Here is a 6,059-nt window from a genome sequence, read left to right on the forward strand (position 1 = left end):
TACAGAATGCAAATAGTGTATTTCAGTACTGAAATATGGCCTGTTGTGTGAAGAAACGTAGTTTGTGTCCACATGCCTTATTTTCGCAGGCCCGGTCACATATGTACCTCTACAGATAAAATATTATGATAAAAAATCATTGTGCCAGTAGATACATGTTCAGTTAATAAATTTCAGTCTTAAAATGTCGCTTGAATGAACAAGTCAGTAAACAGCTAATCAGTATTTTTGTTTTCCTTGAACTACCTATAATGTTTCTACCTCAATTGTATCATAGATAATAGAGTAAAGGGATAGGAAACGCAAGCGATTTCCGGTTTGATTTCCGTTACGCGTGACTTGAAAGGACAAGACAGTTTTGTGAGAATTAGTGTTCTAAGCAGCGTAAATAGTAATCCAACAGACTACAGTAAGTATTTAGGCCTATGTGAGAGATTTTGGCGAGAGAATTCAGACCGTAGATTTTGTAACAAAGCGTATCGCATTAACCGTGATTGTTACACGCTGTCACACTTTCGCTCATCGTACCTACATGCCTCGTCCATACCGCTTCTTTTATAGCCGGTTCCACTTTCGAATCTTGTGGTAAGCTAGGCGTGTCACCAACACAGTCTTTTAGCGTTGCGTTGTACTGCAAGGTGGTTAAAACTTTTGGTTAAAAATGGAAGATACTTAGTCGTTTCTTCAAGCAACAGTTCCTGTTTTGCTCCGATATTTCCTCTGGTTCCCTCTGTTAAATGGTAAGGAATAGGTTTATCACAGTTAAAAGGATAGAATATATTTACGAAGAAAGTAAAGTGGTTTAAAGTAATTTTTGGGCCGTTTTTTTCACTTTCAATCTCCTTTAATTTTGCGTATAACTTCCTTGAGGGTCGGTACCATCCTATTTCCCTCGATTACTTACTTGAGTTCACTGTAGCAAAGTTTCACAGTCGTTGGTTACAAAATTCTGTCGTTACAACAATTTGTTTCTCTTTGATACAAGCGCAGCAAGCGTAACGAGTATGTTCGTGACGTACTACACGGAATTCCAATAGAAATGTACGTATTTTGTGACGTCACGTTATTGCGTTTCCTATCCCTTTACTCTATTATCTATGATTGTATCATATGGGTATGGACCTGCTACCTGGAAAAAGTATGTGGCTGTAAGGATGTGTTTATAAACCACATTTATGAGAAACATGTTCTGTATAATGATTTGACATGTACATAATGAAGTGGCCATACTGTACTATACAGAAATATTATGTTACACCCAACACATGTACCATATCTACTGTCAAAATTTGGGAGGGATGTGTTTAACCAAGTAACATAATTGTATCACATTAGTCACAAATATGGGATGGGCAGCTAGAATGTGACTTTAAGTTTAATGATGTTATGGACATATTAACATGCAGAAGAAATAAAGTCCACCCAACTCATAAAGACTTGCAAACTAGTGTGCTATTATGAGCTATTAGTAGGTATTATTTTATTAGAGCATCATATCCTTTTTGAATGAGGTACAGTATATATGTAAAGAAGCTTGGGAGGTAATTTTTTACAGTAGATAGTGTCATCAAAAGTTCAGTGACTTTACTGCAATGTCTTTCGTAATTGTTGTTATACATTATGTGACTGGGCCTGTGAAAATAGAGAATGTGGGGACATGACTTTTTCCTAATTTTTCACACTTTCACCACTCATAACATTTTGCACCATTGTACTAGGGCAATGCAATTTTCAACTCTTAGTAAGCCTTTATGATGCAAGTTATAAAATGCAAATATTATGTTCCAGTACAATATATTGCCTGTAGCATGACAGGATATAGATTGAGCCCACATGCCCTTTTTCGCAGGCCTGGTCACATATGGGCTTTAGTTTTCCACTTTTATTGACCCACAACAAAGGAGTTATCAGTACCGTATACAAGTTCAATGCATAAAGTATCAGTCTGTAGATCAAAGGATGTTTGTGGCAGGATGTCAAATTACTTTATTTATGTATATAATTTAGTGTATACAGAAACAGCCAAGCTGTGAAAAAAGGGTGCGGCCTTCAATAGCTTGGGTGAAAAAGTTGTGAAATCAAAGATGGTGGCCAAGAAATGGATGCGATGATGTTAATAATATTGGCTATTAAAGGCCGCATCCTTTTTCATGGCTTGACTTTTTGTGTGGATGTTCTATATACACTGTTTCTGCATGTATTTGAAATCATTATCAGTGATATAAAAAAAAGGTCAAATTTGTGGTTGTGCTAGTGCATGTGCTCAGTTAAAGATCAAACTTGTTTATTTGAATGGGCAAGTGCTTTCTTTGAACAAATTTCTTCATGTAACATAGTATTTGCATTGACAATAGCTACACTGTACGGTTGTGTACTTGTTACTTGGAATATCTGGTTGTAGTGGTATATTTATTAAAGAATTTACAAGAACTGTTCAGTGGGATCTCCATTATCAGAACATCTGTGTGCCAGCTGAATCACAAAAGTGTGTAAATAAGTAAATTTGTTTGGATAAATGATGCCATTGGTTTATATAGAGAGCTTCACTGAACTACTTTATTAGAACGTACAACCGTTGACAAAATACTCTAATAGAACAGTCAACACTACTGTTCAATGTTACAGATAATCAAGGTCCTACTGTATCTACAGCTATTCTACATAAGGGTTTGGTACTGCAATAGTCATCTGTACTACACAGAAATGTTTTGTTACTCCCAACACATACACCACACAATAACCACAGGGTCATGTTTATCAAAATTTTGCAACGTATTGTATTACATTAGTTACAGGTAGTGAATGGATACATGAATAAGTAGGAGGTGAAATTTTAAAATGATGTCATGGATATGAAATTATTGGCTGTGAGGTTTTAAATCTACCAATTCTATCTGTTCTTAAATAGGTAACAGTCTAATATTAGACTTTTTCATTATTCATTGAGAATATATGCAAAGTTTTAACAGGCTATGATTACAGTACACTGCATCATTTCATCTCAACATCAGTGGCTTTACTGAATATCTTAATTGTTGCAATGTCTTTACTTTGGAATGTTGAATTCAATGCTTTTAAATTTATGTGATGGAAATTTTCCACTCTAACAAGGAGTGCTAAGATATGTAGATGCATCCAATGCTTGCGTTCAACAGATCAAAATCTATAGCTTGTGGTATCAACATCACAGCAATTGTATTTCGTTTTTTGCTGGCTGACTAAGATAGTTGGACATTGTGATAGTGAGCATGTAATATCATATACTTCATCCAAAATCCTTGTCTCCAAATGGATAGCTTGCATATCATAGTTCCAATTGATACGCCCACTCAGGCTAATGCATATGATGATATGCTGTAAGAAATGAGCATGTTACCTCTGTGATAGGATTTTTGCAGTTTTTCCAAATGGGATGAATGGCTTGACAGCAGTCCAGTATATGATTTCTGTTCACACTAGGAAACCAATTAACAATAAACAGCAACATGGGATGATAAAAGTTCAAGGAGAATGTTACAACTCTGAAAAACTGAATGGTTTCAAATGAACAACTGTTTTAGGGACAAGGTAAGGATGAACAATTGAAGAGATGAAGCACACCTGGTAGTAGGTGCTGTACGTGGTTGCCCTGCAGCTATTTATTGACACCTTTAAACTATGAACACTCAGCAACAAATCTTAGAAATACAGCTGCCGATGCAGAATGCTTACAAGAGTCATGATCCACTGTCAATTACAGGTCAGCTCTGTAAACAGCCTGTTGAAGAAGTAGAAAAAAGTTGAAGAACTTGTAAGGGAATAAGGTTGAATTTAGTAAGTTTAAAACCTATGCATGAGTGGGTAACAAAATACTCATTTGCAAGATGAAATTTTGGATGAGTTTCCAAATCCTTTCATTTTACTGTAGAAAGCAAGATAACTCATACCACTGGAAAGTGATAACCCCCTTACATTTACATCTGTAAGTGGTGTCCAAGATGATAGCTTTTCTGGAGCTGCAATACCACACCACTTTGAACTGCACTGGAATGGAACTCACTATGATTGCATGGAAACACTAAAATGTGTAGTAACTCAGCCCCTGTATTAAGTCGGACTGTAAAATATCTGGACATTATTTAATCAAATATTTTCAACAAAAGTTTTCAATAAAATTTATGTTACAAATAATGCAGTGCTATATATACTACTAGCTATGTATATGTGCTGCACAGTTATGTTATGAACTATGTAAGTCAACACCACAACGCCGGTATATGAACAGGAGAAACTATGTAAGTCTGGGATCGTGACATGAGCTTGGACATCAGTGAAAACTGGGTTATAGAATGGCTTGCCTGCTGAGTTACACACAGCCACGGAGTCACCTATTAATTTATTTAGCCTAATTTCAATCATTAGCATAATAAACATGAAATAAAAGTTCGACTTTAACCATATACCTACTATCTGTTTGGTCAACATGCACACAATCTCAGTGGCGGATCCAGATGGGTTTCTGGGGTTTCGACAGAAACCCCCTTTTAAATTTAGCTCAGTGACAGTCTAAATACATAAACATTGTTGTACTGACATTTTGTCATAGCAAACAACTATATACCACTGTATTTCAGTAGTATGCATGCAGTTGCACTTAACTAACACCACTCATAGCTATTAAACCCTCAGCAACATTTCACTTTTTACCCCCCCCCCCCCCCACTGCATTAAAAACGATCGAGATACTCTAATAGAGCAGTCAAGTAACTATTCTAATAGAACAATGAAAGCTACAGCTTATAGTTACCATCTTTGCCTAGTTAGCTATTGTATTTACAGTTTAAAGCAATGGATTTATTGTAATTGCTAACTACAAGTAGCCTAAAATCCAATCCCAGAGCTTCTAAAATCTCAAAATTTTCTGGAGAAATGTTATCAGTTTCCTTATTCAGCTATACCAACTTTCAGAAACCCCCTTTTAAAAATCCTAGATCCGCCACTGAATCTAACATAGACAAGATTGAAATGATACAATGTAAGGCTGCTAGATTTGTCCTAATGATTATTACAGATATTCTAAGTGCTCAACTGTTTAAAATGGGAATCCCTTGAACACAAAAGAATTAAGTCCACCATTATCATGTTCTACAAATTAAATCATCAACAATATTGTTTCAACAGACTTTTTCAATTATCTTTACCAGAACAAGAGGTCATCAAATGAGATTTATGAGTATCCTTGCTAAAAGAAACACCTACTATCACTCCTTCTTACCCACAGCTATTTGACTACAGAACTCTCTGTCTGAAGAAACAGCTAATTCACCTAACTTACATTCATTTATTAACTTATTAAACGTTAACTTGATATGCACTACACTCATATTTGAGTCTTGCATAACAAAAATTAAAATTAAATTACCTAGCATGCGTTATTTTAAAATTAATGGAAATGATTTTTAAATTTTAGCATACACGTAGATGGCCACTAAATAGTTTAGCTATTCATTATTACTGAGCAGACAGCATACACATGGTTGAATGCAAACACTCCGTATCACAATGTCGGATCCAGGATGGGGCATTTGGGATAAATTACCCCCCCCCCCCCCCCCCAACCCCTTCGTGGAGTATAGCCATAGCTAACCAGCTACTTCTTTTAGTTAACAAACTACACTTGCATAAATAATGAAAATATGCACATTTTACAAAACAGATTCACCTAAAACCAAAGCAAACGAGTCAAACTAGCTATGAAATGGTCACTCAGCACCTTCGTGCGTACTAAGCGCCTAAAGGATCTATGGTTTCACGATGTTTTAGCTATCCAGTTCATTATGGACCCGTCGGTTGTTCTACCTAGCTTTCTGCCACATATTTCCCTTCATATATAGAAATAACTAACAACAACAGCTAATAATCATACTAATAACAACAATAGTTCCATGATACATAGCTACGAAAGTTCCAAATTTCACTGTAAAGGTACTTCTTCTTTGTTCATTTGTAAAACTTCTCCTATATAGCTAAGATTTGTTTCTTCTGAGAAGGTAACAATACCGCCGGATAAGTTATATTCG

At 35.7% G+C, this 6,059-nt stretch overlaps 1 long non-coding RNA gene across 1 annotated transcript; it reads left to right on the plus strand.

Annotated features, from left to right (window-relative positions):
• Window positions 1-272: 272 nt before the first annotated feature.
• On the plus strand, window positions 273-4,234 carry LOC136247444 (uncharacterized). The gene is made up of 3 exons (XR_010697546.1): window positions 273-3,567; window positions 3,740-3,813; window positions 3,908-4,234. It is a non-coding gene; the product is annotated as an uncharacterized lncRNA (long non-coding RNA).
• Window positions 4,235-6,059: the final 1,825 nt, after the last annotated feature.

Source organism: Dysidea avara, chromosome 2 (assembly GCF_963678975.1).
Source record: "Dysidea avara chromosome 2, odDysAvar1.4, whole genome shotgun sequence".
NCBI lineage: Eukaryota > Metazoa > Porifera > Demospongiae > Dictyoceratida > Dysideidae > Dysidea > Dysidea avara.